Raw genomic sequence first — 14,049 nt, 5'->3', positions numbered from 1 at the left:
AGATGTAGTGACAAGAACCAAATTCAACCAAATCTAGTCCTTTGGCCTCATCTCAACCCCATGTAGCACCACGTCATCCCACAGACTCTATGATCCCTTTTCCTCTACCATCATATACCCACTCTTTTCCAAATCCATTGGATGGAGAAGGGATAGACACAACCATGATCATGGATTTTTCCAGAAGAAGACATAAGCATCTTGATGAATTTGATCACACAAATAGTGATAAGGAAGCAGACATAGTTTTCGATCCTCCGAAAATGGAAATGCCTCAAGGAAATGTATCCATTGACTCCATGTCATCTAATATCAATAACTTCTTAGGATGGATTTATTTTTACAAGAAAAAAGATAGAAAATACCTTCAAACAACTCAATTATCATTTCTCTATGTATTTCTTACTTTAACCGTCTACATAGGATTTATTGTTTTGTTGCCTTAAATCATGATTTTTTTAATATGGTTGGGCTTCCCTAGTGAGTGGCCAATGTAAAATATCTAAAAATTTATGTAGCATCTTATTTGGAAGGAAATGAAAAGAATAAATAAATAAATAAATAAATATATATATATATATATATGTATATATATATATGTATATATATATATATGTATATATATATATATGTATGTATATATATGTATGTATATATACATACATATGTATATATATATATGTATATATGTATATATATATATATGTATATATATATATGTATATATATATATGTATATATATATATATATATATACATATATATATATATATATACATATATATATATATATATACATATATATATATACATACATATATATATATATATATATATATATATATATATATATATATATATATATATATATATATATATATATATATATATATATATATATATATATATATATATATATACATATATATATGGTTGGGTAAATAAGTAAATTAGTCGAGCATAATATTATATGAAAACATTTGTCATAGTTATAAAAAGTAAAATTTTACATGAAAAATATTTTTTCTTAAGACACTACGATAAAATTGTGATGGAATATATAGTAGATCTACTAATCAATGGCCAACAAACCACCTGAAATATCTAATATTTCCTAATGTTACTTGACATATCACAAATGGCAATGGTTAGAGGTTATCATGAAAATATCATAAATCATGGTTATTAGTGGTGATTAGGTTAAGCATTTAATGCTAATTTATTGGCATGGATAACCATTTGTAGTGATGAGAAACTATAATCAATTATCATTATTAGATTATGGATTAGAGGATTATTGGGTTAATAGTGTTGAACCATTGACATAATAATGATAAATTGGTTAGAATAATATCCAACTAACCCTTGATAAAACAACTATTAACAAATATATTTGACCATTATTAGCCATGATTGACCATTGGTGTCCATGAGTAAATGTATTCCTAATGGATTATTGTACTAAAACCTAACTCATAAACCCATTACTCATAGTGATGTTTTACCATTTTGCAATGAAACATTTTGCTAACAATAAAAAAATGTTTTTTCACATAAATGAAAAGTCTCCTAACACTAATTATGTACCATTTGATAAAATATATATTTATAAAATTACATTTCCACTTATGTATTTACACTATTCTTCATGCTTTTAAGGTCACTAACAGTGAAGGTTTTCTAGGGTCTATTGTTTCACTATTGGTGACCATGTTTGACTATAGGAAACTATGGTTCAAATTAACACAAATATATCAAATCTTGATACTAATAAACCATTAATTACCTAACCCATAACCTAATAATATTGTTTATTACGCTTAGCTCTGCAACCCTAGCTACCAACTAGAATGCTTTCACCATGATCCCACACTTAACCAAGGATGTGGTTGGTAGATATGATTGCTTGCATGGGTTTAATCTACATTCCAATGACTTAGATCTGAAATATGCAGTCATCGATCCATGTAAACACCCTTTGCATTGTCATGAGATATTATTGGCTATCTATAAGTCTGTTGGCATAGCTCACCCCTTCACGATACACGGTCACTTTTCCTTCCATCTTAATTTTTACTTCTAGTTGATAGGGGACCAAGAGGCCTTCAAATTTACTCTGAGGAGCGCCACCACCATGGATTGTTAGATGAAGGTTTGAAACCTTGATATTCACACAATTTTGAAATGATGCCATTTCTTCCATTTGACTGCGGATAAGACTGGAATTAGACATCATGGCTCAGGAAAACCCAGACTCACATAGAGCGGTGGGTCAAGATAGGAAGACGTCACTCCTTACTGATGTGAATATGGGGTTTTTCAATTTGGGTAGAGTTATTAGAGGCCTTTTGTTGGAATTCATGAAAAATCAAAACTCAAGTTTGTTCCTTGTATTGGGCTCTTTCTTCCCCTAGGGTGAGTTTACTCCTTTAGACCCTAAGAATTTTTTTATTTTTGTGAAACCAATCTTAGGGGTTTCCCTTTTTTTATAGATCAAAGACACAAATATCATCTCCACCTGTGTGGCTATGATAAATAATAAGCTAATAATTTTATATGTTTCTATTCCTATCCTATATGGAGATCATCAGGTGCTTAAGGATAAAAAATTCCCTCAGTGATTATGGCATAGGAAAGAATGCCTTGATTTACCTTGGATTGAGGGTAAGTGGTAGAGACAAAGGGTGGGATATATACTCCTCATCCCATACCAAATCCTTTAAGGATGTCCTAAAACTAGAACCTTCACGCCCAAACCCTAAATATATCTCTAGAACTAATTCCGTGGTGGAACAAGAAACATAAAACCTTTCTCTTGGAGTGGAGAACTTTATAAGTAGATTCACAACTATAGATTATGAATGAGAAGTGATTATTTTCTCTTTCAATGGATTTTTTCCTATATCATCTACTCTCTAGGAATGGGTATACATGAATTGGTATTATGGTACATTTATGCTCAAAAGTATTCTCTTTTGTGCTCTTCATTAAGTTAGAAGAACGACATAAGGTTTTCAATCAAAGGCCCTAATATTGGGGTTGCACTAGCCCCTACTCGAAAGAACCTTGTTCGCACTAGGAAGATAATAAAATGAACCATGAATGGAAATATTAGAAATGATCTATAGGATCTAAGGTCACTGCAACTTAAGAGCATAATAAAACATAGAAATAGAAGTCACCTAGTTCCAATTCTGCACCCTCCAACTCAACTAAGTGGCAAGTTGAACCATCTTAGCCTTTAATAGAGGAAGCTTGTCCTTCCATCAATATGGAAAGAGACTTAGACATAATTTTTCCAACATCAATGAGCAGCCACAAATGTACACATGAATTAGATCACTTAGATAGTGATAAGGAAATGGAAAATATGCTAGAGCATTTAACAATGGACACATCTCAAGAAAATTTCATCATTGCCTCAACTACATTTATTCCTGAAAACCCCTCGAAATGGATAGACATTCGAAAGAGAAAAGAAAAGGAGGAAAAACCCATGAACAATCTTGGGACTTGAATCCAAAGAGGAAAATGTATTGCTTTGTGGTGTGTTTGTTAAAATATTTATTTAATTTTATGTTAAAAGGTAATAAAAAATTATTTACAAAAAAAAATATGGTTTATTAGGCTTCTTATAGTTGATTAAAGTTGGATATAGTTGTCATTAAGTGATGTTACGCTACGAATGACTAATCATGTTTAACATAATATATACTAACAAACATGTTTAAATATGATTTGGTATACATTATATAATATAAATTTATTATACCAATGATTGATTCTACTAACTCATTAAGCCAAAAAGCCTAACCTAATCATAATGATTTAATATTGTTAAGCATAGTTACATATTATTGTCCAAAATTAAAGCTACACCATTTAGCGACTATTAAACACCAATATAATGTCTAGTAATAAATATTATTAACCATTATTATTCCCTGCCATAGCAGGGTAATAATGTATTAAAAAAGTATTAATGTTGACATTAATTTTAAATTTACTAAAAATTAAATGATCTTATCTAATGTTTACCTTTGAAAAAAAATAAATTATTTTTTTATTTTTTTTAAATGTAATTTTTCTACATTCTAATTAGTTAGAGTCTTATTCTGTAATGATAATATGTACTTTGACAGATTAATGACAATGTACAACCATCAGTATATCGTAAGGAACATTGAACAATAGTTACTGCAGCATACACAGATCCTACACAACATACATATATTGTACACATAATCATTAAGTAGTTGTTGCAGCATACATAGTGATGAGCCCCATAAATGGGTAATTATATGGGCTCATTTTGCCTCCTAACTTAGTTTAATCCACCATTATCTTAGCTTATTTCATGTTTTTTTATTATATTTATGCTTATGGAGTGATTTGGGTTGGTTATGATGCCATGGAGTCTAATATGTGTTTAATGTAGATTTTTGTTGAATTTTGAAGACAAATTCAAAGATTTAATGGACAATTGGTAGCCATAATTTGAAGTGGACGAAGGAGAGGATTTATAGGAGGGTATCCCCCTTATTTATGACTCCCCATTTCGAATTCTCCTTGACGAAGCTTGGAGCACAAACAACCAAATCAATGCACTAAGAGGCAACCGAGCAAGTGGAGGATAACTTCTGTTTATCTCAAGTTTTGGAAGCCAAGCCTCCCTGATTTTAAGGAAGTTGTTGGGAGCTTTAGTTGTATAAGTAGAGAGGCCTAGGGGATCATTAGGGAGTTGGTCAAATTTTCGAATTTTTGTTGCAGCTTTGCTCTGCTAAACTTCGAGCTTACTTTTGTTGACAGTTTCATGTAATCCTATTATTATTTTGATAATAAAGATGAGATCCTTTTTGAGCTAGCACTGAGTTACCTCAGAGAGTTGAAGCTCTTAGGTTAGGGCCCAATCCAAGCAGCTAAGCTCCACTTGTTTGTATTTATATGCTTTGTTTTAGTCTATGGATTAGTTGCTGTTAGATGAATTTCTTTCTTGATTAAGAATAGGTTGCTTTTGGTGATTTAGAAGGTTGTTTCCATTTGTGTTTCCTATAGTAGATTGAACAGTGATAGAAAGAAGATAAAAATGCCATCAACAATGCCTTGGCCTCCTTTCCTCCCTTTAGGACCATGAACTGAGGCCAAGACTCTCTTGCTGCCACAAAAACATAGATTTTCGTTCTCCATAGGATTTCTAGTGTTGCAGTTTGTTAGAAGGTTAATCCTTTGCTTCAGATCTCTTTCACCATGCTCATTTCCATCTTTTCAATAAGTCTCCTTTCATGCTTTCTCTCATTATAACATTTTTCGGCATTTCTTTGCATAGCTCATAGTTTAGATTAGCTTGATGCAAAATTCTGTTTTTTAATGTACTTAATTTCCTTGCTTGCTTGATCTCCTTGTTTGGTTTTCAGTTCTTTCGCAGCAAATCTCTTCTCACAACAGGACAGCCTATCAGCCATCACATTCTCACCCTGATCTATGCCCCACAGGTTGCCCAAAATTCACCCCAAAGCTGCCTTAGTTTTCTGCATTTCTCCATAGACTTTCCTCTCTTTCCTTGAGAAAATCCAATGATCTTTCTCTCTCCTAGTGATCCTTGGTGGACCCTAGGCATCCCAACACATCATCCTCACCCTCAGCTACCCTTTCCACCCACTCTCCCACCTTCAAAACCTCCAAAACGTCTCTCAGCATCCTCCTATAGACCTCCTATAGATTCGCTGCATCCTCTTGTAGATTTTCCTGTAGGCTTCCTTTTCAAGTCTCATTGCAAGAATAGCCCCTAGAAGCCACTTGAGACCTCCTAGGACCCATCCACACCTTCCTACATCTTCTCAAGTCTTGAAACCGCCCTCCATCGCCACTTAATTGCTGCCATGTTCACAAACAAATAAATTACATGCATGACAATTTCATATAAAAATACATAAAAATCCAAAAAGATGTTTTTTGCTCATTTGTTTCTAGAAATAGCTTGAGTAGATGTTGTTCATTCCTTCAATAGGTAATGGCATTCATTTCATGGTTTTCATAGTGCTTTTGGAAAAAGTAGGATTAGTTGGTTAAGTAGGGTTTGCTAAGTTTTCTTTACATTTCAGTCTTCCTTTCTGCAAGTAGAGTAGCCTCTGTAGAGTAAGCTTTCCTTTCTTTCATCACATATAAAGCTTCTTCTGGAATCCATAGAAGTTTTCTTGAGCTCCTAGTGATCTTGCACCAACTGACCAAGTGACAGCCTACCGTAAGAACTAGTACTTGTGCATACATCACCGTCGCTTCCAAGTTTGTTATGAACTACCGGGTTGATAAAAGTAAAGTAGGAAGCCCATGAGTTGTAGCATTATTGTTGCAATACTGGTGCTCACCAGCTTTTTGGCGCCTTTGTTGGGGAAGCGTCAAAGTATTTTGTGATTACTACCTTCTTCTGTTTTCTATCGCGACATTATGCTAAGTAGTTTATTTCAGCAAAAGTAGAGTAGTTGTTTCTTTCAGTTTCTGCATTTCCTTTCTTTCATTTCCAATTCTGCAATTTCCATTTCAGCAAAAGTAGATTAGTCATTTCCTTGATCCAGTTCTGCATTTCATTTCAGCAAGTTCATTTTAGTTAGTTGCAATTTTTTTTTCAATCAATTTCAGTTTTGCAGGTACAATCAATGGAGAAAAAAAAAACCAACCAAAAAGATTTCCTTTCATGCCCCGTAGGAATAGAGATAATTCAGGAAAATTCTTGCCCAACACCCCAACTACATCACATAGCCAACCTTCTCTCTTCTTCAGTGGCAGTGATCAAGAATAACCTTTAGGTGAAAAACCAGAGATACTTGAAGAACCTATAGGGGACGAAGAAGAAGAAAACATCCCTCCTAAGACAATGGCCGAAAACAGAAATGCTAGGGGGACTGGAGAAAGAATAGAAGGTACCTTTCCCATCTGGGAGACCAATGGGGACACCAAAGTGAAGAATATAAGCCCTTCATCCCTACGTCACGTCCATGGTTTGACTACAGAAGATCCTGACACCTTCTTGTTTGAGTTTGTTGTTATCTATCGAACCTATGACTATGTTGAAGATGAGAAAAAGTTGAAACTATTTCCTTCTACTCTCAAGGATGAAGCATTGCGCTGGTTCATGGGGTTACCTAGCAATAGCATCAAAACTTGGGCTCAGATGTAGCAAGCCTTTAATAACAAATATCGAGACTACTATAGGTCAAAAGATACCAAGGAGGAAATCTTCCGAATGACCATGGGAAGTGATGAATCCTTGGAAGATTATGAAGAGAGGCTCCAACTCAGTTACAAAAGGGCCAGGTGCACACTTGACCTTGAATCTCTGAAGTTGGTCCTGCTCAGGGGAATTCCAGAAGACCTTCTAGACACCCTCCATCTACTGGCTGGGGGAGACATCTACTAACTACCTTATGAGGACATAAAAACTGTTTTTAGAAACCATTCTAGAGCAGCTAGAAGGAGAGGTATGGGGATTCAACCCATAGCCAGTACCTCCTTATCCAATTCATCCATCAAAGGTGAAATTAGAAATGTGCTGGAAGACTTCAAGAGTGAGATGCTGGAGACTCTTGCCATGCAATTAGATACCTTGCATATCAAAAGGAAACAAGAGGAAGTAGAGAGGGCTTTGGCCATTTTTTTTCCTAGGTGCACTAGGAGGCATCCTCGGAATGAATTTCCCTTGAACTCTATAGAGGTTTGTTCAGTCAGTGAAGAAGATCATTCTATGGATATGTGCCCTTCCCTGCCCGAAATTAAAGCTGTATACCAGGGGGCCGAAGGAGCCACTGAACCACTCTATTTCATGAACTAAAGGTGACCACATGGCCCTAGACCATACCAGCAGGGGATGCAAGGGACATCTCAGGCATACTACAACCCCAACCAAGTCACTTCCATACCTTCTTGGGGCCCTCCTACTCATCCTTCCTGGTCCACGCCTCCTCCTTAGTCCTTTCCATCTCAGTATCATGCCCAACCAGCCACTCATTCATTTCAATCCTATGCTCAACCACAACCTCAGTGGAATGCATCTCATCAGGGGTGGAGGCCATAATAAAACTCTTCTCCCTCTCTTTTTCCTCCACCACCTGGTCAACCACAAGCATTGCCTCCTGCTCCACTAAGGCAACCCCAAATTCCTGCCCAACAGAACCCGAACCCGAACAACAGACAGGCTCAACAAGTATATAGTGGGGAACCATCATGCCCAACTTATGCTGTGGAGATTCAGGAGATTAACCCATGATTTGGGAAGGTTCTACCAGATAGCCAGCCTCCCCCTAGGGAGGTTGAGGAAAATAAAGAGGAAAGTAAACCTAAAGAAATTCCACCCTTTCCTGAGAGACTATCTAGGACAACGTAGCCCACCCGAGAAGAAACTGAACTTCTGGGAGAATTGAAGTAGTTATGTGTGAAAATACCACTTATCCAAGCCATGAAAGATGTGGCTATATACAATAGGATGATCAAACAGAAGTTCTTTAGGCATCTAGGCAGGCGCAAGAGAGATACCCCAACCATCAATCTCATAGGACAATTGTCCGACCTGATGTTGGGGTAGGTAATCTGTCTGAAATATCTGGACCCTAGAAGCTTAGTATTTGATGTCCACATCAATGGCACCATGATCCCACATACCTTGATTGATTTTGGAGCTGCCATTAATGTGATGACAAAGGACACCATGGTCAAACTTAACCTTAGAGCTCCTTGAGGAAGACCATGACAATACTGCAGCTAGCAGACCGCTCCACCATGACCCCTGAAGGGATTGTGGAAGATGTGATGGTCTCCATTGATTCATGGGAGTACCTTGTTGATTTCTTAGTTCTCCAGCCGAAGTCGAAGCTCATTGGGTATCGTCTCATCCTTGGGAAACCCTGGTTGGCTACTGTCAATGCCTACATCAGTTGTCAAGCTGGGAATATGACCATCAACAATGGGTATATGTCCAAACAGTTAATCCTATACCCTCCTGCTCAACCCCTACTAGAACATGATCTACCCCTCTGGTTGGAGGAGGAGGGTGAGGATGAAGTTTATTTTGAACCACTTTGTGCATTAGAAATTTCCATTGGGGGGAAACCGCAGTATGAGGATGATATCATTGAAAATTTAATTCAGAATCCACCCCCCAGTACCTTGCCATTAGAAGATATAGTGAAGGAAACCGAAGACAATCCCTTAACTGATCTCTGTGTGGCCGACTCGACCTCTCTCCGTGTTAAGAGTGTAGAGTTCAGCCCAAAAAGAACCTTGAAAATCAATCCATGCCTATCCACTGCCTAGGAGAAGGAGTTGTCCAGATTATTGAGAAAACATTTAGATGCCTTCGCTTGGAGTTATAAGGAGATGAAGGGAGTGCACCCTTCAGTATGTACTCATCATATATACATTAAGGAAGATTGAAAACCAGTCAGGCAACCTCAAAGGAGGATGAATACAACCCTTAAAGACATTGTTAAAGAAGAATTGCAAAAATTACTTGATGCAGGATTCATCTACCCCATCTCCGACAGTGAATTGGTCTCTCCTTTGGTGCTAGTGCTAAAGAAAAATGGTAAGTGGAAAATCTGCGTTGACTATAGGGAACTGAACGAAGCCACTAAAAAGGACCATTTTCCTTTGCATTTCATAGATCAAGTGTTAGATGGTTTGGCTAGGAAAGAGTTTTTTTCCTTCCTAGATGGGTTTAGCGGGTGCATTCAGATTCAAATCAGCCCGAAAGACCAGGTTAAGACCAGTTTCACTTATCCTTGGGGTACCTTCACATATCAGGTCCTTCCTTTTGGTTTGTGCAATGCTCCAACCACTTTCTAGAGAGAAGTATTGAGTATATTTTCTAAGCTGGTTCATGATGCAGTGGAAATATATATGGATGATTTTACTCCTTATGGTTATAACTCTCAGGAAGCTTTATCTAACCTAGAAAAAGTTTTGGACAAGTGTATTGAAATGAACCTGTCCCTCAGTCCAGAAAAATGTGAATTCTTAATGACTGAAGGGACCGTGCTAGGTCATGCAATATATCAACAAGGACTGCAGGTGGACCCCAACAAAATTGCTATTATCCAAAGGGTCTCACCTCCTCAAAAGGTGAGAGATGTCAGAAGTTTCCTAGGATTAGCTAGATATTACAAAAGATTCATTAACGATTTCAGTAAGTTAGCCTCTCCGTTATTTGGTCTTTCAGGAAAAGATGTTAAGTTCATATGGTTCGAAAACTGTGAAGAAGCCCTAGATACCTTGAAAAGCAAACTTGTGACTACCCCAATTTTGAGAGGCCCAAACTGGGCCCTACCTTTCCACATTCACACAGATGCCTCGAACAAAGCAATAGGAGTAGCCTTAGGACAAATTGATTAAAAGTTACCTTATGCCATATAATTTATAAGAAAAAACTTATCAAAGGTAGAGTTAAGCTGCACGGTGACCGATAAGGAACTCCTAGCTATAGTGCATTCCTTAAACAAATTGAAACATTATATAATAGGTTATCAAACCTTTGTGCACACTAATCATGTTGCAGTTAAATATTTAAAGAAAAAACTGGATGTAAATGCTCGCATTATTATATGGTTTCTTTCATTGCAATAGTTTGATCTGACCATTGTTGATAAGCTTGGTAAAGAAAATGTTGTTGTTGACTTTTTGTCTAGAGTAAATTTGCCTGCAGGTGAAGAAGGAATGGTGGATGATCAAATGCCAGATGAACACCTATTTTCTATATCAGTATTGTCTCCATGGTTTGCTGATATAGCAAATTACTTGGTTTCAACACAGTTTCCACCACACCTGTCCTCAAAGGAGAAGAGCAAGATCGTGAGGAAAAGCGCCCCTTTCACCTGGATTGGGGGCAACCTCTTCAAACTTGGCCCTGATCAGATCTTGAGAAGATGTGTCAGGGAGGAGGAAGTTTTTGACATTCTCCTCGCCTATCATGACGGGCCTTGTGGAGGCCATTTTGCAGCCAAGAGGACTGCCTTCAAAATACTGCAAGAAGGCTACTATTGGCCCACTTTTCATCAAGATGTGAGGAGATACACCAGCCAATGTGATCGGGGTCAAAGGATGGGGAAACTTACTCCAAAGGATGAGATGCCCATGCAACCTCAAGTGACCTTTGAGCCATTTGAGAAGTGGGGCATGGACTTTGTGGGTCCTATCAACCCTCCTTCAAAACAAAAGAAGTACATCATTGTGTGCACCGACTATCTAACAAAGTGGGCAGAAACAAAAGCAACCAAAGTAGCAACAAAGGAAAAAGTAGCTGAGTTTTTAAGAGAAAACATATTCTATAAGTTCGGGTATCCAAGAGAACTGGTCACAGATAAAGGAAGTCAGTTCACTTCCAATTTGATTGAAGACCTACTCACACATCATAAAATCAAGCACAGGACTTCCACCCCTTACCATCCACAAGCCAATGGGTAGGTGGAAGTCACTAACATAGCTTTGGAAGGAATTTTGACCAAGGTAGTAGCAGCAACAGAAAAGATTGGGTGGATAAATTAGTTGAGGTCACCTGGGCCTACAACACAACATGGAAGACCACCACAGTCTTCACACCCTATGAACTGGTCTATGGAAAGAAGGCTTTTCTGTCAATAGAATTTGAATTTAACACAGTAAGGATGGTAGCTTAGTTGGACCTAGACCTCAGCCATGCATAGAAGGAAAGACAACTCCAGCTCAATGGATTGGATGAACAAAGATTGCAAGCCCTTCTCCACACAGAGGTAGTTTAGCTTCAGAGGAAGATATGACATGAAAAAAATATCAAGGACAATCAATTCCAAGAGGAAGATTGGGGACTGCTCTATGACTCAAGGTATAAAGACTTCAAAGGCAAGCTGAGGAAAAGATGGCTGGGACCCCACACTGTGGAAAAATGCAATGCAAATGGTTCAGTCCTGATCAGAACCATTGATGAGGAAGCCATACCCATGCTTGTCAATGGACATAGGTTGAAAATTTACAAGAAGCCTCTCTCTAAGCGAGAATTCATTGAAGATCTGAATAAGACAATGATGGTAGTGGAGCATGTCTTAGCCTCCACTTCACCCACTCACCGAAGAAGAAAAAAGAGAAAAATAATAAGGACTCAAGTGAAAACCTCCATGAGGCACTTGAGTCCCATCATTGGGTTGAAAACCTCTTCTGAGGCGGCCCAGTGATGCAAAAAAGAGAGAAAAGGAAAAGAGAATAATATCCCTAGGTGAAAACCTCCCTTGGAGGTGCCCAGGGTAGACAATCAAGGTGAAAACATCCTTGAGGCACCCTAGTTGTCTTTCAGAAAAAGAAAAATAGAGAAAAGAAGAAAAAGAAAATTGAATTTTAATGTGCATTGCAGGTTCCAGGAGGACCACAGGGAGCAAGAGAAGATGCCACAAAGCCTATTTCATCTCCTCCACACTCTTCTCCATCATTTTTGACCATTCTTCCACCCCAGTGTGTTTTTTTGCGGGAAACTATGTGTTCAACAAGAGGCCCTTTGTTTTATATAGGAGGCTCATGTAGAAATCACAGAGAGCCAGAAAAGGTTCCAAAATGCAGTTTGATGGGGCTGGGAAATTTCATGAAGAGAATGTAGACTCTCCTACAGCTATCCACCCTCCTTGCCATCCATTCCACATCTGCATCACATCATCATCATCATCATTTTTGCCTTCCTGTCATAGAAAACACAGAAAACCAGTTTTAGAAAAAAAATTAAGAAAATAAAGGGAGCAACACCTAAAATCTCACCTACAACTTACCAAGTACCTCTCCATCTCCATCATCATCTCTGGCACCATCCTCACAACTCCCAGCACAAAAATCAGCTAAATTTTTTAAAGGGAGAAGCAGCTAGAGGAGCTCCTGTAGGAATTCCTGTAGCAACTAATCCCATTAAAATCAAGCCACAACAGCACAAGAAGTGAAACCATGGGATTGAAGGGGACATATGAAGCTAGATCCAACCAGAGGATACCTGTAAAGAAAAAACATGCCACACATCATGAAGTAGAGAGCATGCAGCAAAGGAAATACAGGCATGCAACAATTGAAATACAAGCATGCAACAACAAAAGGAACCTAAAATGCCTCACAGCACATACATTCGACTCGCAAGTAAGTTACTAACCCTCTCCTTTGTTGCATCTGTGTAATTGGAAAATATGCATAAGCAAATGAGATGGTTAGTGTTGAACGAGAAAAGGTGGCCAGTTAACTGACCACCCTCATCCAGTTGACTGCACTCATCCGAAGATGCCACCACACGTGCACCTAGTCAACTCAGAAGAAAAATCCCAAGGACATGTAGTGGAGGGTTTGCAAACTCTGATGCAATGATGAGAGGTGATTGTATGAAAGAGCCATGATGACAAGGCAATTGGGGACCAATTGTCCAAATATGGCAACGTACATTTTTGCCAGCTCACCCCATGACCGGAAATATCTAAATGAAGGAATAAGTACTCCTCCTTGAAACTCCTTCACCACCTTTTTGTTTCATTCTATCCTCATCCACTTAGCTGCAGAAAGCTCTTTGTCACCACCACAACCTGGAAACCATCGTTCTCCATCGCCTTCATCCAACCTCCTGCTATCGTAGTTCTACAGGAGCACCTACAAGCATTTCTACGGGAGGGGCAGTAAGTTGTTTTTAAGGAGAAAATGTTGGGTGTGGAGCCTGATTATCTTCTATATTCAAAGGTTTCAGCCAGATGTATACCCCAAGAGTATTGTACACCCCTCCACGTGGGGGGGTGCATGGGTCTGAGTGCTAGTGGTCCCCTAGCAGGGGTTTGGGGGTAGCGCCCCTGAAGCTAAAAACAAATGTAAAATTGCCGTGTAAAAGTATTGTAATTTCTACTCAATCTGGGCCGTTCATTAGGCAGATGATCTGACATTAGAAGTTATGATTTTTAGGGTTTTTGGCCCTAGAAGGCAACCCCTCACTATATATGAGGGAAGTGTATTACATCTATGTAGATATATATTCTGAGTGAGGAAGAGAGAGGAGATTGAGAGAGAAAAGGGAGTTACAAC

The sequence above is a fragment of the Pinus tabuliformis genome, chromosome 6, assembly GCF_031772625.1.
Source record: "Pinus tabuliformis cultivar Carrire ecotype Pingquan chromosome 6, CPIR1, whole genome shotgun sequence".
In the NCBI taxonomy this organism is placed as follows: domain Eukaryota; kingdom Viridiplantae; phylum Streptophyta; class Pinopsida; order Pinales; family Pinaceae; genus Pinus; species Pinus tabuliformis.
The sequence above is the reverse complement of the archived record's forward strand: the minus strand, read 5'-3'. Positions refer to the sequence as shown.